The following is a 23,816-nucleotide window of genomic DNA, read 5'->3' on the forward strand; positions in this document are numbered from 1 at the left end:
AAATTTAACTAAAATATCCATTTAGCCTATTCAGTTTCACATTCACGTTCATTCGCTTTCCTTTTTCACGCTGAAACCCTCCTTTGAATTTCCATCGAGTCAAATAAATATCTACTCCTTGCGTAGAAAAAGAGAGAAAGAAAAAAAGCCTGTAACATCACACACCAAACCTACCACCACAATTTATCCTTCAGGAACTCACCAACAGACTTGAGTGTGGGGATTGGGGAACCTTCCCAAAATCAGATTAGAATATCGACCTACCTGATAAGGATGTATAAACCCATGAAAGTTCCCACTTTATCCGGTTTCGGTAAGAGTTGCTAGAACCTAATTCGATCTCCGCATTATGTATATGCGAAAAAGAACTGAAGGAAGAGATAATCGCCTAATCATTATTGTAAATTTGATAAGAAAATGCCTCCACTTATCTCACCGGACTGAAACAACTACTAAACTTAGAATAAGCAAAAAAAAAAAAAAAAAAAAAAAAAAATCACGAATTAATGCTGTAATTTATGAGTAACATCTGCAATACTTTCAAATTTGTTCTTTCCCCCTAACGTCTTGGTGTTTCCAAATGTTGAAGGTTTTGTTACATTAGTGTGAAGTAGCAGGTAGTAAGTTTCCTGTACTTCCAGCGAAATAAAATGGTTTCCAGTTTATCATTGTATTAAAAAAGCTAATAATGGTAATATAAACGGTTAAATGAACGCCAAAGACAATTTGATGTGAGATTTCAAGTCAAATGTTATGATCTGCATCCCTGTTCTTCTTCTTGGATTTGCTATTCAGTGCTGATACACCCTTGTTGCATGTGCTGTTGACATTCTAACCAGCAGACCACCGCTGTGTATTCATCCGCGCTCAACTATCCATAATTAATATTCTAATTTCTTGTTCGAAGCCACCGGACCAATGACGATAGGTCCTCCAGTTACAGATGGACCTCAGCCATCGATCTCCCAAACTCAAGGTAAGCAGTATCTTAACAAGAGCCCGTGCTGGCATAAGGCCAGCTTAATCTCAAAGAACCACAACAACTCTAGGTTAGGTTAGGTTAGGCTAAGGAAAATTAGATTAATATGTAACACTTTTTTTGCCATTGACACAGATTCACATGGATAAATCCATCATAATAAGAACGGAACTGTGAATTGCATATAGTCTAATCTGTATGTATAAATGGGGCCTTTTGTAGATAAAACACAACAAAATACACGTCCCACTGGCGCTGCATATAGACAAGGACGACATTTGGCATGACTCAGTTGGGGCGATATCCATTGTAAAACAATTCAGCACCTTTTGTTTATTTTTAGGGGTAGCCTACTCTTTTCGGCCCATGTTTGGTCCACACAGCTGGTCCATTTGTTTGTCATTTCTTGAGTAGCTTGTTTTTCTGTGTCATAACTATTCCTAACGATTAAGTAGCATTCGTGCGAGTTGGACGTGTTTGTGGTGTGTGCGTAAAAAAGTGCCGAGCTTGCGATATGTTCAAAAGTTCAAAACGAGCGTGAAGAAGAAGGAAAAAGAGAAAACTATAGAAATTAGATTAAGTAAAGGAAGGATCAATATATCGTGCGAATATTATCTCTCAAGTATTGAAGCAGCACGGAAAGCTGGAACAATAAAGGAATTTTTGGAGAAGGATGAGTCAATCCAAATCGAGCGAGACTCAGCAACCAGGGGTCAATTCTCGAATGAAGTTGCAGAAGAAGGTACTTGCTGTGAAATATGCGAGACATGGTTCCACTGCGACAATTCGGGAATTGAGAATAAATACATAGGCGTACTTTTGAGTGACAACATATTGCACACTTGTAACAATTACAAGAGTCCTGGACAAAGAACGCACAAAAAACTTATTGAAGATGAACTTGAAGAAATAAAAGTAAACACAGTGGTATTAGCAGAGCTGATTCAGGATTCGGCGAGAAGAACGTATGATGCAACATAGATGAAATTCAATGCAAAATTGACAATGTTGATAAAGATGTAAGGATTATGACAAATATCAAGAAAACTTATGCAGAAGCACTCAAGACAAACAAAGTGCTTCTGATCAAATCTTCAGACAACGATAGCACAGCAGCAGATGACAAGAAGCAAACTATGAGTCAAATAACTGCGCCAGCTGAGCAGGTTAAAACAACAAAAGATGGACACTTGTTTATAGATTTCCAGATAGTAAAAAAGGAAAACTTTGAAAAGGCAAAATCAAAGATTCAGGGAATCGATAATATATTAGTAAATGAGAAGGGTAAACTTAAACCCAAAATAAAAGCAGTGTTTATTCCGAAGGACGATGACATTGTCAATAACATTATGAAGACAAATCCATGGATAAGTACTCTCGTTTCTGATGATGACAACCTGAAAATTGTTAAGGAAATGAAATCCAAAGATGACAAATATAAGAACTAATTTTTATATCATCAAATGCACACCGCAAATACGAAAGGCTACCTATGATAGAGGTGTATAGCCGTTGCAGTGCGTGCGACTGTTATATACCTTATAATGTTATAAATGTCAGGAATTTGGTCATAATCCAACAAATTGTAGAAATAACCAAGTTTGACGTAAATGCGGTGAAAATCACACATCAAATGAATGTGCTAGCACCACCTTAGAGTGTAAAAATTGTGAAAAGAAAGGTCATAGTGTTACTAGTCATAAAACTTACGATGGGAATAAGTGCACAGTATACAAAGAACAAGCATCAATGGTGAAAAATAATACGGTTCATGACTATGACGAAAAAATCTTCCATGCTTATTTAATAAACACTCAGTCAGTAGGAAATGAAACCAATATTATCAGAAATCTTATAAATGATCACAATCTAGATTTATGTATGCTAACGGAGACTTGGCTAAGAAATAATGTCAGTGATTGTTCTAAAATAAACGAAATGACACCAGGGACTCACAGCTTCTACCACGTACCGAGGGAGAGAGAGAGAGAGAGAGAGAAAGTGGTGGAGTGGGAATCTTTGTTAAAACAGTATACAAAGTATCCATAATGAACCAAAATGTATTTAATACATTTGAATATATCAACACTAAAATTACACACATAAATAAACTCATACAAATTATAACAGTTGACAAACCACCAAGCACAAGTAAGAGATCATTCCTAGACGAATTCAGCGGCTTCCTAAATTTGTTAGTTGATAACAAAAATACACTGATTTGTGGTGACTTCAACCTGCATTTAGAAAACAATGATGACAATTGTGTCAAAGAATTTATAGTTACTGGAAAGCCACGATCTTGTAAATGTTGTGAAGAAATCGGCATCATTATTGAAATATAACATTGACTTAGTGATACACACACACACACAAAAAGAGATTGTGTGTAACTTGCTAGTTGAGCCTGCATGCGTGATATCTGTAATACGTAAATTAGTCCCTTTTAGTATAAATATATGGAAAGGTTATGCAATGATAAAAAGCTATTACTCACAGAATCGACTTCGTGATACAAAACAAAAACAGTGAGATTGTGAGTGAGAGTGACTTACTGGTTGAGCCTGAATGTGTGATATCTCCAATACATAAATTAGTCACATGTAGTATAAATACGTGGAAAGGTTATGTAATGAAGAAAAAAAAAACTATTACTTACAGAAACAAAACCAGCTTTAAAGCTGATAAATTTATTGTTGAGACCATAAAGAAAATGAGAAAAACAAGCCAGGAGTACAAGTGTAATTTAAGAAATACCTTGACATGTGACCAGGCATGCGTAAGTTGTTTTACAGACCACAGCAAAAGTATATTAGCATCAAACTACAACGATAAATGTTCAGAAGTGACGAGGCAAATAATAGTTAAAGAAAATACCAAATGATTTAACAGTGAATTTACTGAATTGTGTGAAGCTAAGAAAAAGAAAAGAAAATGGAAGGTCTATGGAAAAATGGAAAAGATCGAAAAAATCAAGAAGAAATTAAAATTGGTTACTGTATGAAGCAGCTAGAAATCAGTACAACGACTACAATATGAAAACCAAGAAAATATATTGCAATAAAATATTCAGTGTAGCGAAAAATCCTTTAAAAAATCCATGACAATTTAGCTGGAATATTAGGACTCAAGAAAGAAACAGTTCTACCTGATGTAACCAGTGACCACAAGAACCTGGCTGATAACTTTGTGAATTACTCTGAAGAAAAAATTGAAATAATCTGTCGTAATTTAGAAAAGGTCCATTCTGATCTCCCAGTGATCATAATGACCATAATTTGCTGCTGGAAGACCTGAGAGCAGTAGCCATTGAAGATGACGTACTCAAATGGTACAAAAGCTATTTAGAAAACAGGAAGGTTACAGTGGTTATATCAAATGTGAAATCAGGAAAGAAACGTCTAACTAGAGGAGTGCCCCAAGGCAGCGTCCTGGGTCCACACTGCTATTTGGCATGTACACAATTGAATGATCTAGAATCCTAAAAAAAAAAAAAAAAAAAAAAAACACAAGGTTAGTATAAACTGTATGCTGATGATACTCAGTTCTATTTTCCTCTCGAAAAGGTAGAAGATGCCATTGGTAAAATTTATGCAATAATGAAAGATATAAAAAAAGTGGATGTCGGCGAAGAAACTAAAACTCAGTAAAGAAAGACAATTATGAAATATAAGAAGCAACTTATTTAGAAAACGTACAAGGGCCCGCCAGAGAGGGAATCATCCCTCTGGAGGGCTGCACATAAGACCAAACAAATGAACAGATAAGGCTTTACGTCCATGTTAAAAATCACTGACGTTCCACATCTCTCCATTCTTGGGGAAAGCTTACTGGAAAGTCCGGGTGTCGTGTATTCCAAAGTTCTATTTCTAAATTCTTATGACTTTTCTCCATCTTAAATACATTAATTTACATTCGTCCATCCTTCGTGGATTTATGCTTTTGTTGGTGCATTTCTATAGGAGAATTTTTAAATGTTTTTTCTTTTCTTTTTTTCTTATTGTATTCTTTATCGACATAAACATAAACCTCACTTAAAATGAATTCTGAAGTCGATGGGTAGCCTCACTATTAACTTGACTGTTGTGTTGATTAAACTTTGCAGCTACTTTAGTTAATTTGATTTAGTATTGTAGTTTTGCATTAGTCAAGTTCTGTGGTTACTTATATCATTGTATACTATGGCTGGTGAGCAATATGAGATTCTGCTAACCATGATTAGTTTCCGTTACGTCATCATTTTATTTATGTTTATTTTGGTCATCATATCTTCTGTATTAGGTGGATGAGTGGAGTAACCAAAAAGGACAGGGTTAGAAATAAACATATTAGGGGTACAATAAAGGTCACTGAAGCATCAAAGAAAGTGCAAGAGGCAGCAAGGTTAAGATGGTATGGCCACCTGATGAGAAGAGAAGAGCAACACATGGCAAGAGAAGTGATGGACGTGGAGGTGGATGGAACACGAAGGAGAGGAAGACCTAAGACCAGGTGGAGAGATTGCATTAGAGATGATATGAGGGAGAAGGGAGTACGGGAGGAAATGACACAGGACAGAGGTAGATGGAAGAGACTCATTAAAAACGGCGACTCCGAATAGGGATAAAGCTGGGAAGAAGAAGAAAAGTTAAGTATATCTTAGTTTTACCAGACCACTGAGCTGAAGAAGATATCTTCCGTATTATCCTTAACTAGGTGAAACTGCGTGTCCTCATCAAAAATTAACTCTTTACTTGATGGTTTATCAAAATCCATATTAATTCCATAATACTGAATACCCAAAATAATGTCTGTCATAGGATGCGCCCGTGTGGTATTCTCTTTCGTAGATTTTTTAAAGCATTTGCACCTTGCGATCTCTACTTACTAGCTGAAAGTTATACAGGTGATATACCTAACTCTTCTATTTTTAAGATTTCAGCGACTTTTGCATAGTAATGTAATGTAATTAAAGAAAAAACGATTACAAAGTAATGAAATTCCACTTTAAAAAAAAGGATACAATGGATCATAATATGTTAGGTATCAGTTAACAACATCAAAGTATGTACATTAGACTATCATAAAATAACAGAAACCATTTTCTTCTGTATTTTGTTTTAGAAAACGTTACCTCTTGATTGTGGTGGGGGACAAAGATATGTCAAAGTTTGGCTCTGTAAATTTTGATGCGCTTTTACGTCATAAGCGACCGCCTTACTTATTTATTTATTATTGATAAATTCAACTGAGATTTTTTTTCATTACTATTTAGTTTCTGTGAGCGTATAATGCTAAAATTACGGCAGTAGATCTGAGTATTTAATCAGGACCATGATTTAGTTCTGGAGAGAAGTTATTGGAAATCGATAACGGCAAACATTTCCCAGAAAACAAGAACCTGTGTGCCAGGAGCCTGACATTTTCTGGACTACATACCAGAGGTATCTTATCTTGAGCCTTTCTCATAGGCCAAAATGTTTTTAAATGCATTAGCCATCTTTATAGCCTGTGACATCTTTCACACGCATGTTAACTTTTTGGAGTTTAATATGAACCTGTGACAATTATGTAGACCTATTTTTAAACATTCGTTTAATGTACTTTGGACGCAAGTTCATTTGGCTATACGTCTTATACGTTTATTATATAATTGTGTACTATTAGTTTCTTTGTTTACGGGTGTTAATTATATGACCCATTCTCATCAGACGCACGACACCAATATATACATATAATGAACGATATAGGTATTAAGTCTTCAACTTAACGATTTCGCACAGAAACTGAGTCAAGTTAGGCACGCAATGTACTACGGTTAGGCTAATGCAATATAGTGTAAGAGGGTAATTTTAATTTTGTAAACTGGTGTAGTATATATATTTTCAATTAGGTATCTGTGATTTTTTTAAGCAAGTTTTTATTTTACTTAAATGATGTCGCATTTCGTTTGCTCTGTGTGTGTGTGTGTGTGTGTGTGATCTCCACAGCCATAAAATGCCTATTTACCATAGATGTCATCCATTATTCATAGTCATATATGGTGGCGTCCTACTTTTTTTTTTTTTTTCTTCTTCTTTTTGACCAGAGGCCTCACCAGAAGAAGCAAGAAAAAAGAAAAGAAAGGCAAAAAGGTCGAGGCTTAACCACAAAGAAAGCGATAGATCTACTTGGTAAAAGAGGGTAGGTTTTAAGGCCTACAAACACAAAAACTAGAGAATTCTTGATTTCGAAATTTCAACAATAATAAAAGTTAAAAAAAAAATATCCAGAAAAAAAAAAAACTACAGGAAAGTCAATTTCAAGACGATTTTTCGGTGTTGAAAGCTATAACTTTTCTTCCATACCTAGGACCAAAACATATAACAATTATATACATACATACATACATACATACATACATACATACATACATACATACATACATACATACATACTACATACATACATACTACATCATACATACATTACATACATACATACATACATACAATAAACTACATATATATATACATACATATACTAAATATATATTATATATATAGATATATATATAGATATATATATATATATATATATGAATCGATTAACCAAACATTAGAATACGAGAGAGAGCCTCTCAATTCCCAGTTGTGTTAATCTATCTACTACTCTGTTGTGTCAACTTCTGAGAACAAGGCAGCAAAAAAAGTTACATCGATAACAGAGCTCATTATCCTTTAGATTCGGGTTTTATTGCCTATGCGTGCAACCAGTGGCCAACTCCCAAATCGAAGATATAAAAATACACTCCCTCGATTGTTAAGAGGCTTTCGATTGACCGACATAAAGTTGGGTATCATTTGTTCTTAAGATGCGAAAATTAGAAATACAATATGTCATTAATAGAAATTATGATCCATAGGGAATATGACATTTCGTTCTATCTCAGAAGTCTCATCTTACACAGGATATTTCCCGATTTTTAAAACGAAGCGGGTTTAATTTGTTAGGATACCCAACCATATATCCAAGACAAGACGGAATAAGTCTTAAAATGCATTTTGAGTGGTGTGAAGGTTAAGGAAGCACGTAGGTTTTAATATTTCATATATCTTTTTTTAATATTAAATTGCACAGAAACAAACATGATATGATCGCTTAATTGTGACATCTCTACTTTTCGTTTGGTAATACTGCATTCTTCCTTGACAATCTCCTCGGTGAGGGATAAAATTACTCGACAGAATACTTGGTTTTGGCAGAAAACTGTAAGTACTTCTATATAAATACAAAGCTTATTAGAATTTATCTATTATATATAACTTGTGATAAAAGATTTGGATTTTATATCGCCTTTAACAAGGATAACTATAATACGGTTATTTGTTATTATTCGAACAAATTAGGGACTTTGTAATCTATGGAATTATAACATCTTCGTCCAGAGTCCTTTGGACTATCAAATTTGTTCTTTAGACCTTTCCAGATGACGCCATGAAGGTTAGAAAGCCGGCAAAATCTTTCGATACGACCATTAAGGTGTGAGAGATGTGTATTTCTGGTGATAGAAGTTCACTCTCGACGTGGTTCGGAAGTCACGTAAAGCCGTTGGTCCCGTTGCTGAATAACTACTGGTTCCATGCAACGTAAAAACACCATACAAACAAACAAAATTAAAGATAATGCCAAAGTCGAAGACTTTTGAAAATAAGCAAATTTTCTATTTACGATGAAAAGAGGGAAATAAAAATTAAAATTAATGCTCGTCAAAGTCGTTTAGTCTATCTTTGTCTTGCCTACCGCAGTATACTAGTTTTTGCCTACCAACAATATGAACAAGAAAAGGGTGAAGTTTCCTTCACTAGGAAAGTAAGAATTTTTCACTGTTTATCATGACAAGATTTACTTTTTTCCATATACAAGCAAGGACGGGTTGCACTATACCAGGCAAGACGTTCATAATTAAACCTGCTGTTTTTTCATTAAATAATAATTCTCTAAGTTTTCCTTTATGCTGTTTAAAGTTTTGTAATAAAAAAAATAGACTACCCCTATAACCGAGCTCATTATCCTTTAGACTGTTTGCAACCAGTGGCTGGCTCTAAATCGAAGACATAAAATTGGATCTGTTGGCAATAAAGTATCATGCTCAGTAGTAAAGACGATCACGATTTATTCCCATAACTTGGGTACCCTTTGATGAAGGCAGGCGAAAAACAGAATTAATAGTTCAATAGAAAGATCGGGATGCGCTTTACTGGGCTCAAATCTTTAACTTTTTCAATAAGAAGCATTTATAACATTACGTAATTTTTCGTATGCCGTATGGAGGTCACTGGATTATTTTTAAACGAAGCGGGGTCTCCATGCTATGATAACCAACCAATCCCTCTCCAAGAAAAGATAAATTGAGTGTTAAAATATTTTCGAAGTGTTGTCAAGGCTAATGAAACAGAAAATTTAAAATGTATGATATAACGTTTTCATACCGAATAGTAATGAGGCAACCATTACGTATTCTGCATTGTCACTTCATGACATAACGCTTGGTAATCCTGCTTTCCTCGTCTTCGACAGTCCCCGCCTTCTTAAGTGTAGCCAAAAGTGAGGTATGAAATCGCTCGACAGGATTCCTGACTTAATATAAAGCTGGAAGGATTTATATGTAAATGCATAAGGACTTCGTATTTACTCACTATGGGCTACCTCGCGACACAATTTCTGAATTTTGCATTGCTTTAGACCGTTCCAAATGACGTCATAGTGGCTAAAGAGCCGGAAAAATCTTTAGATGGGACTACAGTTAGGGATGCTTCAAAAGTCGTATGTTTATCATTAAGTCGTTATCTGTTTATAACAGAAAGTAACAGAAAATTATTGAAATTCATGCTCGTCAAAATCGTACAGTCTATCTTTGGCTCGCCTACCGTAACATTCTAGTTGACAAGAAAGGTTGGCGTTTCCTTCGCCACGAAAGTAAGGATGTTTCGTTCGTTTTCAAGACAAAAACTAACTATTTAGACCATACAGGAGCGAGAAGGGATGTGACTATATAAGACAAGCGATATTCATAAATGCAACGGTTATTTTTTCAAAGTGTCTGTTATATTGTTGTTTCAGCTTTTGTGAAAGAGGCTGAAAAAACGCTTTCAATAATAGAACTCCTCACTCTTAAACTACATTTTAATGCTTAGGTGTGCACGCAGTTCCTATCTCCAAATCATAGATATAAATTGGATTTGTTCACAATATACCAAACATGCTCTGTTGTCTAGACTCTAGAGGATTTCGGTTTATTCATATTAGGTATCCTTTAACCACGATAGACGAAAAGTAGAATTGATGGGCCAATAGAAATATATGGGATTCGTTTTTGCTGAATATTGAAGTTTTATTTTTATCAAGGGTAAAGAGTAGTTGTTACATTTCGTTCATTCTCGTTGATTTCATCTTACGTTTGTTCAGTTTTTCTAGGTAGTACCATCTCACGTTGGTGTTCACTTGAATGAGATGGCTGCTAGTTTTGTTGGAGGGTGAGCAGCATGCTGCTACACTCAGTTTGATGTATATCAATGAAATTTATCTGAATTTGAATTTGGCTTTATCTTAAGATGGATGGCTACCGATTTTAAACAAAGCGGGCTTTTCGTAGGTAGGATAGCCAACACCTGCGTCCCAAAGAAAAGATGAACAGAGTCTTAAAAAGTTTTTTAAGCGCTTTCATGGCGTATGAAACAAATACTAATAAAACTTTATATATAAAGTTGATATTAAATAGCGAAGAAGCAACCATTATGTACTCGATGAATTGTCACATTTTGACTTTTCTGTTGGCAATTCTGTTTTGTTCGTCTGCGGCAATTTCCGCCTTGTTAACTGTTGCCAAAAGTGAAGGATGAAAACATCTGACAGAATGCCTGATTTTGGGGGAAAACTCAGACTATTTTCATATAAATATATTTGGGCTTCATATTTATTTATCACATTTACCTTGTGATACAATTTCTGAATTTTATATTGTTTTTGCAAATATTGTTATAATAGTTTTCTTTATGATATGATTCGAAACGTATTTGTAACTTTATAATCCATGGAAATGTAACAGCTTTGTTTAGTCTCCTTTGGACAACCGAACCTATAGACCGTTCCAGATGACGTCATAGTGGCCCGAGTGCCGGCAAAATCTTTAGATGGGACTGCAGTTAGGGGCGATTCAAAAGTCAAATGCCTAACAAAATTAAGACATCATCTGTTTATGACAAAAAGAAGTTGGGAATGTTTAAAATTCATGATTGTCAAAATTTTACAGTCTGTCTTTGCCTGGCCTACCATAATATGCTAGTTCTTGCCTACCACAAATATAAACAAGAAAGGGTGACGTTTCCTTCGCTTTAAAGTAATTTTTTCACGGAACTTCGTCACAAAACCTGATTATTTTAGACCATTTAGTAGTAAGCAGGGGTGTAACTATGTAACACAAGAGATATTCATAATTACAACTGTTATTTTTTCAAAAATCTCTGCTATATATATTGTTGTTTCAGCTTTTGTGAAAAAGTGCAAAAATCTGTTTCGATAAAAGAACTCACTATGTCGTAAACCACGTTTTACTTAGGTGTACTAGCAGTGCCTATCTCCATATTGAAGATATGAAAATGGACTTCTTCACAACATACCAGCACGACCAGGATTACGGTTTATTCATATTGTATCCTTTAATCATGAAAGATAAAAAGGAGAAATAATGGGTCAAGCGAAATATCTGGGATTCGTTTTTGCTGATTCTTGAAATTTTGTTTTTTTATATTAGGGTAAAGAGCCTTTATGGCACTTCGTTCTTCTCTGTCGCTCTCTTCTTACGGAGGACAGGTGTCGATTTTAAACAAAACGGAATCTTTCCTACTATGAAAGTCAACCAGTCATTCCTCAAGAAAAACTGACTACTAGTCTTTAAATATTTTTAAGTGATATTTAGGGTAATAAAATACAGCACTTTAAAAATCTATATACTTTTCCAATAATATGTTGCACAAAAACATCCATTTTATACTCGCCAAATTGTCACAACTTGACGTTTTCTTTGGTAACCCTGCTTCCTTCATCTTCGACAGTCCCCGCCTTCTTAAATGTAGCCACAGGGGAGGGATGATGTCCTCTGACAGAATTTCTGATAAAGTTAAAAACTGTAAGTATTTAAAAAAGAAACCCACAAATTCAATTTGTAACTTGTTTACTTCTAAGTATTTACATTTAGTTTTACTCCACACTCGAGTACTTTCAGGCCCTTCTGTGGCCCATTCTCAAGAGATGTTGGGATGTTAGCCTGGGTCAAGGCCCAGCAGTCTTCTGGAACTTCTTCTCGTTGTGCTGTCATTTATGCGATGGCTGTTCTGGTTTTCTTGAGAGTTGCCAATCCCCTCTTGTCGCTCTGATATCCTGAGCTGATGGTCAATGGGATTCACCCTTGTGGTAAGGGTGTGGTCACCGTAAGTCTGTTGGGCAGGAAACCTAATCTCCAGGTCAGCAGGGTCAATCTTAGCTTCTTTTAATATCAAAGCTCGGCTTATGGGATCTTCTGAGGTAAAACCTTTGTTTCCTTCAATTACTTTGATCTCTCTGATAAGCGCACCTTCTACTACCCTCCTGTGACTAATTTTGTTGCTTTTGTATATAAGCCTACTGTTTTTGAAATCCATCCTATGGTCATTTTCCCAACAATGTCTAGCTATAGCACTCCCCTGAGAGTTAAGCTGTACTGCCCTTCTATGTTCTTGGACTCTAGTCCTTATTCCCCTACCTGATTCCCCCACATATCTGTCTCCACAATTATTGCAATTGATTATGTATACCCCCGCTACATCATCTGTATTACTGTCTTCTCCTTCCAATTTATTTTTACATACTTTGTTTTTTAAGGTATTATCAAAGGTATATACAAATTTATATTGACTTTCTTTCATTTTTGAAGTGATTTGTTTCATTTTAGGCATAAAAGGGAGGGCAACTATTTTCTTGTTTTCTTTATTCCATGTACTCTCTACATTCGCTCTGTAAAATATTTTTCTAGCTTTGGTGAGTGCCCTTTTTCTGAACCATTCCGGGTATGCTAATGCATCGAAGCTTTTATCGATGTAATTTATTTCTTGCTCTATCTTGCAAGGGTCACACGTTCTCATTGCCCTAAGAAATAAACCTGTTAGAACCCCTATTTTTATATCATGACTATGAAAAGAGAAGAAATGAATATATGAGTTTGTATGTGTGGGCTTTCTATATGTGCTGAATTCATATCCTGTTTCTTTTCTTTCTATGAGTATGTCTAAAAAGGGCAGTTTATTATTGTTACTTTTCTCTAAAGTGAACTGGATATTGTTATCAAACTTATTGAGCTCATCTAGAAAAGTTTCTATTTTATTTCCATCCCCTTGCAGAATAGCAAAAATATCATCCACGTATCTCCACCATCCTTGCAGTTTTAAGTCAGGGACATTCACATTAGGAACTAGATTAGTTTCGAAATATTCCATATAGATGTTAGCGAGTATAGGTGATAATGAGGACCCCATAGCTACTCCATATTTCTGTTTGTAAACATGTCCTTCAAACGTGAAATAAGTATCACTGACACACAATTTGATCAACTCAAGGAAGACGCCTATTTCGATGTCTGGATTGAAAATACCCTCATTATGTTTAGTCTGTAGGAATTCCTACAGACTAAACATAATGAGGGTATTTTCAATCCAGACATCGAAATAGGCGTCTTCCTTGAGTTGATCAAATTGTGTGTCAGTGATACTTATTTCACGTTTGAGGGACATGTTTACAAACAAAAATATGGAGTAGCTATGGGGTCCTCATTATCACCTATACTCGCTAACATCTATATGGAATATTTCGAAACTAATCTAGTTCCTAATGTGAATGTCCCTGACTTAAAACTGCAAGGATGGTGGAGATACGTGGATGATATTTTTGCTATTCTGCAAGGGGATGGAAATAAAATAGAAACTTTTCTAGATGAGCTCAATAAGTTTGATAACAATATCCAGTTCACTTTAGAGAAAAGTAACAATAATAAACTGCCCTTTTTAGACATACTCATAGAAAGAAAAGAAACAGGATATGAATTCAGCACATATAGAAAGCCCACACATACAAACTCATATATTCATTTCTTCTCTTTTCATAGTCATGATATAAAAATAGGGGTTCTAACAGGTTTATTTCTTAGGGCAATGAGAACGTGTGACCCTTGCAAGATAGAGCAAGAAATAAATTACATCGATAAAAGCTTCGATGCATTAGCATACCCGGAATGGTTCAGAAAAAGGGCACTCACCAAAGCTAGAAAAATATTTTACAGAGCGAATGTAGAGAGTACATGGAATAAAGAAAACAAGAAAATAGTTGCCCTCCCTTTTATGCCTAAAATGAAACAAATCACTTCAAAAATGAAAGAAAGTCAATATAAATTTGTATATACCTTTGATAATACCTTAAAAAACAAAGTATGTAAAAATAAATTGGAAGGAGAAGACAGTAATACAGATGATGTAGCGGGGGTATACATAATCAATTGCAATAATTGTGGAGACAGATATGTGGGGGAATCAGGTAGGGGAATAAGGACTAGAGTCCAAGAACATAGAAGGGCAGTACAGCTTAACTCTCAGGGGAGTGCTATAGCTAGACATTGTTGGGAAAATGACCATAGGATGGATTTCAAAAACAGTAGGCTTATATACAAAAGCAACAAAATTAGTCACAGGAGGGTAGTAGAAGGTGCGCTTATCAGAGAGATCAAAGTAATTGAAGGAAACAAAGGTTTTACCTCAGAAGATCCCATAAGCCGAGCTTTGATATTAAAAGAAGCTAAGATTGACCCTGCTGACCTGGAGATTAGGTTTCCTGCCCAACAGACTTACGGTGACCACACCCTTACCACAAGGGTGAATCCCATTGACCATCAGCTCAGGATATCAGAGCGACAAGAGGGGATTGGCAACTCTCAAGAAAACCAGAACAGCCATCGCATAAATGACAGCACAACGAGAAGAAGTTCCAGAAGACTGCTGGGCCTTGACCCAGGCTAACATCCCAACATCTCTTGAGAATGGGCCACAGAAGGGCCTGAAAGTACTCGAGTGTGGAGTAAAACTAAATGTAAATACTTAGAAGTAAACAAGTTACAAATTGAATTTGTGGGTTTCTTTTTCAATATTCAGAAGAAAACTGAAAGAAGTTTTTGTTTGGTTCATACTGTAAGTATTCCTACATGTATTCATGAGAAATTGAAATTTATTTATTATTTGATAGAATTGCCGAATCTTATATTGCTCTTGTAAAGCAAATTATAAAAGGTTTGCCTGTGTTTTGATCCGCAACAAACTTAGCAACTTTGTAATCAATGAAATTGTAATGTTGTTATTCAGAGTCCTTTGTTCTACCAACGTCATAGTCGAGTCATGTTTTAGACGTACCAGATGACGTCATAGTGGCGAGAAAGTCGGGAAATCCTTTGGAGAGGCTATAATTTTATTTCATTCCAAAGGTAAATCCTTATAAAAAAAATAAAGAAGTTATCTGTTTATGACGGGCAAGAGGTGAGAGTGCTTAAAATTCATGCCTCCCATAATCGTATAATCTTTCTTTGTCTTGACTACCACGTATGTTAGTTCTTGCCTACCACTAATGTAAACTAGGAATGATGACGTCATAATCAGGAATGGTGGCGTTTCCATCACCACGAAAGAAAGAATTGTTCATTATAATTCATCACAATAGTCACAAAAGCTTATCATTTTACATCATGTTTCAAGCAAGGAGGGGAGGGACTACCTAGCTGTCATTAATCACAGGTTTTAAATGGTTTTCTTTATTTATGTCGTCAGCTAATACCGCGGATGAAAACTGTGCTCTAGCATGCAATCTGTTTCTAGTTTAAAGTAAAGTGAATTATTTTGCAATATTTATTTCATATGTATTGCTTAGTGGGACTAAAATAATTTTTTTGCTCATCAGGAGTTGTATTTAGCTTAGCGATTTAACAAAATCAGTAGACGTGGGGAAATAAATTGCAGGTATGTACAACAATAACTTCTGAATTAGTGTCCCTTCAACTGTGGCAATATTATATAGTAGTGATTAATCTTTTAATATAATGTAATTTTTTAGATGACTGTAAGTTATCTGCGTAAATCTGGCTGTGGGGAGAAGCTAGTCTGAATTTGAGGCTCATAAAATGTAAGTAAAGGTGAGTTTGTCGTAACATGATTTTTTCTATTTCTTTTCGCGTGTAGAAACGACCTTATGTGCACTGCCAGGTTTTGATGAATGAAAACCTTACTTATTCGTACTTTTGGCATAGATTTGATGATTAGTCGTAGTCGATGGTGCTTGATAAACAAAAACAAGACGAGAGAGAGAGAGAGAGAGAGAGAGAGAGAGAGAGGCGCACGTCTTTGGCAATATGGTCTCTCACTGAAAGAGCTATAATTTTGTTCTTATTTGAGAAACGTTTAATAATAATTCTACTATTATTATTATAATATAATATCACTGATTAATCTTTCCACTCGTGGTCAACATAAAAGTAATCATGTCTTGGTAAAGGAACGAGAAAGGAAAGCCTAATAATGAATGAAAATTATTTTTTCCCATTGTTCTTTGTCCGTTGAGCAGTGATCGATTCTGCATCGACTACCCTGTGCTAACGTGAGCTTTCCCATAAATGATATGCATTATTAATACCTGTCGCATGTAAGTATCAACATGTCTTTCGATAATTTCTTTCGAGGCTGAAAGCAAAGGATAAGGCTATTGGTCTATTTTTCATATATATACTGAACTTGCTTACTCATTCGTCACTAGATTAATAATGGTTGTTGTAACTATCATTATGCATGTTTTATAAGCCACGCTGGATATGCCAGTCGAAGGCTCAACCTTCTTTTATCAGGGTAAGGACTGGATTGATTGCATTACCTGTCGTGACATAGCTACTGTGAATGCTCTAAGTTCTTCACTTGTAAGCCAATCATTCTCTACATCACACGAAACATCATCTTTTAAAGCATTGCCAAATTAAAGGATGCAAGTTCTTACTGAAACCTTCAACTTGCGTAAAATTGATTTATACCTCATTACAGATGCACAAATTTATCACATGTAAGATAAAAAAAATATTTTAGTTTATTTTTGAGGCCAGGTGGTCTATCTTTTGATTGTTTTTCCATATATCTGACTAATTTTAGTGTAATGCAAGGCGCATTATCCACAGGTACATTATTAGTTTAAGACTCTGCAGTCTGCATGCATAATTGATCACTGAATTAAAAGAAAAAAAAAAAAAACTTCTGAGAAAAACTGTATGTGAATCTGATTTTTAAAAAATCGTCTGCGACCTTGTGTGCATTGCCAGATTTCGAATAATAAAAACCTTTAGTAATTCGTAGTTTTGGCATTGATTTGATAATTTTATTCATAAATAGTAATATTAATGTAGGCAGATAATTTATATTCATAAATATGTGGCGTAATAGATTTTCTTTGTTGCAAAGAAAAATAAAGTAGGTTTTTAGTTGACCATAAAAAGGTACGTTGCCACGTACTGTTTTCTAAAAAATATTTTCATTTTGTTCGACAGTTTTCATGACAGATTCTCGTAGGTGTCAGCTCTGTGAAACTAGGTTTGTGGAAGTGAACCTCAAATGGCACAATGTCCTCGACATATATTCCATGGTGAGTTAAGCAAGTCGGTTGCAACCCATTGTCAAAATATTCCCCTTTATTTCTTGTTACCTAGTTTTCAAAATTTCCTTTGCGGTAGTGGAACTAGGCTAGTCCTTTTCCTTTTCTATGGAAAGTGTAGTACCTATGATAGCGTCCTTGCCTGTGTAAATGTTGAATAAAATTACCAATATTTTTTTCTCCCACATTTTGTGCACTAGCTTATGTTTTGTTTTATGGACTGAGACCCATGTCTATGTGTAAGACTTCAAGTTTTTGTTCCCCCAATCCTCCTAACCTAGCCCTACCCCCCTCCTTATTGGCTAGGCCAGCCAACACTAAGGTTACCCAAGTTGGGAACGGGGTTTTAAAGAAGGGAATACTAAATACAGTAAAGAATTACACTGACAAAAACAGTTATACAAATGTCAGTACAGGCAGTCTTATGACGGGGCTTCTGTTTGTCAGAAAATCGTCATAAGCTGGAACATTGTCGAAAATCCTAAGCAAAACTTTCTATTATTGCTTTGGGTGTATTGAAAACTATTTACTAAATTGCATTTCATTGTGTTTTTCATAAAAAAAAAAACAAATAATTATTTTACTATTTTGGAGTCACAATTCTTCCGTCGAATTAGCGTCATAACCCTGGAACATGTTGTAAACCTGGAAATAATTTCTGATGACTATAATTGAAAAGTATTGTAACTTCAGAATGTCTTAAGCCGAAAGCGTTATACATTGTCAATTTCACATGAAATGGAATTTGATATCACTGGGGCTTCAATTGTGGTAAATTTTGTGATTTTTATTGTTGGCCTCAATATGAGTGGCAAGAATTTTGGCTTTTTCAATTGAAATTTGAAGCGAATAGTCAGTCACCCATCCGATACTTGTAAGAGGCTCAAGCTATCAGCTATAAGGCATGGAATTTTTTTATTCCATGTTTTATGTAATAGGTTCAGAGCCTGCCCAAGGCATAAGTGAACTAAGCTGTTGCTTGGGACCCCCATGCTACCATGCAGGGCCTCCCCAAAATTGCTTGGAAAATGTTAAATTAATTAAAAGTAGAAAAGGAAAAAATAAAATACAAAAGTAAATATTAAAAGTTATCCAGTTGGCCAATATATTTAGTCACGAGCCCCACAAGCAAAGATGACTGCATTTGAGCTTCTTACTTGTCTCAAAATAACATTTGTGAGTTTTACTCAAATCTTTGGATAGCTCTCAGGATAGCCTCGGCAGAACGCAGCTTTTCTAAACTCTAATTGATTAAAACCTACTTTAGATCAACAATGGGACGGGAGAGACTTAGTGGACTTACAATTATGTATTTGTGTCAACAAAACTGGCTGCGAGATCACATACTATGAGGTTATAAATTACCTTGCCTCCAGAAAAGCCATTTTAATAGAGCATTGCTAGTCAGTGTCTTGTACTTATTACAAAATGAGAAGAGGTGAAAAGTAAATCCCTTCAGTAGGCCTACACTAGTATATTTTAGGATAAGGTTCATCTTCACACCTACCACTTTCGTACATAGTTTTCAAATATAATTGTTCATCTTAATTGTTGAACCCAATTACTGTTATATTGTTAATTTATTTGTTGATTATGTGCATATTCAAATATTTTTTCAGACAATTTATATATTTTTATAACTGCTATTTTTTATGTAATACAAGCATGTTATGTGGTTTTTGTACTGGGAAATTTCAGTTTTGCACAACTGCTCCTTTTTTGTTTTAATATAAGCAATTAAAGTGTCTCAATTGTTTTAATGTAAATGTAGTTTTTTGCCTGCTGATTTGTTCTGTTACAAATACAAGTTCAATATGTCGCACAATATGCCACTCTGAAATTTTAAAAATGCAAATAATACTGAACCGCATTGTGAATTTGCTACCCCTATATGGTTGGCACTAGTAATAGTTAACCACTTGTGGTGGTGGTGCTGATCAGGGTGCCCCAAAAATCCAGGCCTGCTTAGGGCCCTTAAAGGCTTGGACTGCCCCTGAATAGGTATTTTGCTTTTACACCAATAACACTATGTGAATTCTCTCAGTCACTATTTTCCAAATAGCTGTTGTCAACACATTGGCTGCATTGTGAAAGTTCTGATTGGCAAGTATGCCAATGAAGTTATGGCTATTGAAGTCACCACTTATAATGATATTCAGTTGTACTGTGCTTCACCTTCTTAATCTTAAACCATGTGATTTTAGGCAGAAAGTCATGGACTTGCATTATCACAAGACAAATGAACTGGTTCAATCATCTCGCATGGGAACTACTAAAGTAGGCCGAGCTAAATCTGCAACCAAAATTCTAAAGCATAGTGCAGTGACCACCATCTGGTGAATCACAACTGTCCACTTCCCAGGGCCAGGGTAGGCCCTCTTTCCAGTTCAGTCTCAGTGTCATAGAATAGTTTATAGTGCATTGCTTTATTCACTGTAAAATAAAATGTTCTTGGTCAAGCTTGTCAGATCAGGAGATCAGCAGGGGCCAATCCCCCATTTCTTTCTGGTTAGCTTATGGACTGGCAACGTAGAGTGGTTTGGATGCATTCCAGTATTCCACAATATGATTAGGGCACTCTTTATTAGGCTAAGTTGGGGTGCCCAGGAGTGATGGCTCCCTATTTAAGGTTAGCACTGTGTAGCGTCAGTTTAGCTCAGTGTGGCCAAGACCCCTTAGTGAGGTAGGATCCAATTGCCAAGGTTATCTTATGGGAGGCTAGTTTATAGTATATACATATCTGTAATTGCTCTGTAAGCTTAGTGCATTATAAGATCCCATAAATAATTACTGTGTTTTTCCAATTCCTCATCTTGTGACTTTAGAAATTTTGACAATGCAGTTAGTGCAATTCACTCTCTTGGTTTTGGATCCCTCATGATTGTAAGATATATAGTACTATGTAGTTGGTATGAGAAACAAGAAAGTGACTTGCACCGAAAATAGTTATTGGTAAGGAAACTGTATATCATCTTGGAGGAAAGAAATTAATTTAGTTCCATAACTGCTTTTGCCAACAAATTACTAAAACAGTGATATGGCAAGGGTAATTACTTGCATACCATTTGATGTAACTATTCTTAATTGACTGTAAGACACTAATTTCTCAAACCACCCATGCGAAGCCTTGAACTCTGGGGTTGGCGTTGATGTCCCTTCTCCTCCGTCGTCTTCCGCCTGGGCAATCAAATTGCCAAAAATAGCGCTGCCCTTGTGGCAGATTGCCGTCTCCGTTATCGCATCGCCAGCAATTTCTTTGTCTTTTATCCAGACAAGAAGCAGCTGTTCCATCTCGTCGTGCACGTGGGTCCTCTTGCTGGACAAAATAGTGATGCCCTTGGAAGGTGTAGCTGCTTTGATGACATCCTTCTGCTTAAGGATGGTGCCTGTTGTTGATGGATTTCAGCCGTATTCCTTGGCGATCACACTCAATCTCATACCAGCTTCATACTTCCTGATAATCTCCATCTTTGTCTCCAAAGAGAGCATTCGCTTCTTTCCGTGAATTTCAACTTTCTTGGGACCCATGACTACGTTATACTGTATGTAATTTACGTATAAGTAGAGTAAAGTTTTCACACAACACGATAAAGTACGTATACTGCAACAAAATCACTAACAAATTTACGTTAATAAACGAAATCTTTAGACCGAGCGAATACCGCGTGCATACGATACAGATGATGCCGTGCAGTGGCCGAAGAAGCACGCCGCTACGTAGATGCATCATGGGAGGGATGCTGACCAATAGGAGAGAAGGATCTCATGGCGGTGACTAGCATCAGGAACGAATGGGAGAGCAGGAGGATGGTGGCGATTCTACTCAGTTGGCGGCGCGTGAGTTTCAAAGTTCTTATCGGTGGTTCGGGCAAATCTCGGACTTTACAGAAACCTTTCGTATCTTGAAAACTTTTCATATGTAGAGCCGTTAAATTTTTCGTGTTAGCTTTCGTATCTCGAGTTTTTCGTAAGTCGAGCCTTTCGTATCTCGAGGTACAACTGTACTTTCAGGCCGTAACTGTGGGCCTTTTTCAAGAGATGTGAAAGTGATCAAACTGGGTCAAGGCCCAGCAGTCTTCTGGAACTACTACTAGTTGCACTGTCATTTATATAATGGTTGTCCTAGTTTCAATTCTAACAACTGGAAACTAGGACAAACATCATATAAATGACAGCACAAGTAGTTCCAGAAGAGTGCTGGACCTTGACCCAGTTTGATCACTTTCACATCTCTTGAAAAGGGGCCACAGGTAGTACCTGAAAGTACTAGAGTAAAACTACTATGTAAATACAACTAAACAAGTTATACTCAGTAACCTTGTGGGTTTCTTTTTCCATCTTCAGGAGAAAACTCAGGGTCATTGCCAAATGAGCAGAGGTGTTGTAGCTCGTACAAGGGTTTCTTTTCCCGTCTTCTGATAAAAAAACTCTAGGGTTATTGCTGAATGATCAGAGGTGGTGTACTCGTAGGCTGAAAATATAAATGCATGTGTTAACACAACTCTATAGAAGGACAATAATCTACTTGTTTAGATATACTTTAGTGGTTCAAACTAACTGCTGTAGCTTTGAGACAAATATTTAAAATGTAACTAATAAATTACCATGTGGTTTAAATTGTAACTAATGCCAGTAAATATAAGATTAACTATTCCAAACCCACATTACTTGGAATGGTGGAAACAACATGAAAGGAAGTCAACCTGCATAATCAAAGAAATTATACTACACAGATTACTAAAGACAACACCTAAATTGGTGTGTAGGAACCAAGTTGGTAGAAATATAGAGTAAAACCAATACTGAATTTTACCTAAATGACTAAACTTCAAATTCAGTTTTAACATTTATTTTTCAATACAAGCTTACTCTTCCAAACAATCGATAAACATTTTGGTGCATATATATATGCTTTACTCAATGAAAAAACCATAACATGCTTCAAAAGTTTTTTTTTTATAATGCAGTCCCACAATTTTACAGTCTGAATAGCTGCTGCTACCTGCATGAACAGCAGGACTTTTCATGGAATCAGTGTGATCTTGTCCCAGCTGTTCATAAATGTGTATACTGTCTTTCATCCTACCAAATTTACTATACCACTTCTATTTCTCGTGGTACAAACTGTGGGATGGTCCTATCACAGGTTACGAAAAATGATCAGTGAATGAATTAAGAGCCAAAAAAGCAATTAAACACTATGGAGAAAACAAAGCTGTGATGAAGTTCGTCACTGGGGGACTGCAGGGAACTGTATGCTCAAGCACCATGTACCATGGAGTGTGTGATATTTCACACAGACGAATATGCTATGTAAAAGTGATGGTTTTATGATATAAAAAATAACTATAAACCCTAGAGAAACCAATAAGGTGAAAAAGCTGAAAAATTAAATGTACACATGTAGCTAGAAACACAAGAAAATTAGTGTTAAATCAATCAAGGCATACTTCATACAACAGATGCTGTAACCAAGTTGAGAGCAAGAGAAAAAGATGATGAAGGAAGATAAAATTAAAGGAATAACAGGGTAACCTTAACTTGAAAACAACTACAGTGGACCCTTTATTAGAGAGGATGCATTCCACACCCTCCGGCTAATAGCTAGAATCTGCAAATACCTAAAACCCCTATAAAAATACTTATACATGGCTTTTTAATTTTTACCACAAAGTGTATTTCATCTTGAAATTAGTATGAAAATACCATAATTTGTGGATATTTCTCATAGAAAAATACGTACTGTGAATACGTGAACTTCCTGCAAACAATGAGTAGATATGCCAACATTAAGGCTGCCGAGGATTATGTAAACAGATCATATCTTGCCTCCCACTTGTCCAAAATAATTTGTCGAAAATTGTATTTTTCCTAACTACAAACCTGAGGTCCTTTACAATAGGAAGGTACTTAGCGGCAGCTGAACCGGTCGTAAGCTTTTCAAACAAGGGGTTCGGTAGTTAACTACTTGTCCGGCAGTTAGCGGTACGCTCGACTGCGAGGCGAGGAGTCAATTTGCTTGAGACCCAGGAAATGCAGAGTGAGGGGTGGCATGAGGTGGGACTATATGTAAAGGACCTCAGGTTTGTATAGTTAGGAAAAATACAATTTTCGACATTGTTAT

The 23,816-nt window shown here is 35.8% G+C and overlaps 2 long non-coding RNA genes across 4 annotated transcripts in view; one reads left to right on the top strand and one right to left on the bottom strand.

The window, feature by feature from the left end:
• Window positions 1-11,945: 11,945 nt before the first annotated feature.
• The window catches only part of LOC135224392 (uncharacterized), a 52,119-nt gene continuing 40,248 nt past the window's right edge, over window positions 11,946-23,816 (bottom strand). For all 3 annotated transcript variants that reach the window (XR_010316716.1, XR_010316715.1, XR_010316717.1), the window contains exons 4-5: window positions 22,010-22,163; window positions 11,946-12,107 (exon numbers count right to left, since the gene is read on the bottom strand). This is a non-coding gene — a long non-coding RNA (uncharacterized LOC135224392). The remainder of the gene's footprint in view (window positions 12,108-22,009; window positions 22,164-23,816) is intronic.
• LOC135224393 (uncharacterized) overlaps window positions 16,859-23,816 on the top strand; it is a 34,088-nt gene continuing 27,130 nt past the window's right edge. Inside the window, exon 1 of the long non-coding RNA XR_010316718.1 lies at window positions 16,859-17,683. This is a non-coding gene — a long non-coding RNA (uncharacterized LOC135224393). The remainder of the gene's footprint in view (window positions 17,684-23,816) is intronic.

The sequence above is a fragment of the Macrobrachium nipponense genome, chromosome 12, assembly GCF_015104395.2.
Source record: "Macrobrachium nipponense isolate FS-2020 chromosome 12, ASM1510439v2, whole genome shotgun sequence".
NCBI lineage: Eukaryota > Metazoa > Arthropoda > Malacostraca > Decapoda > Palaemonidae > Macrobrachium > Macrobrachium nipponense.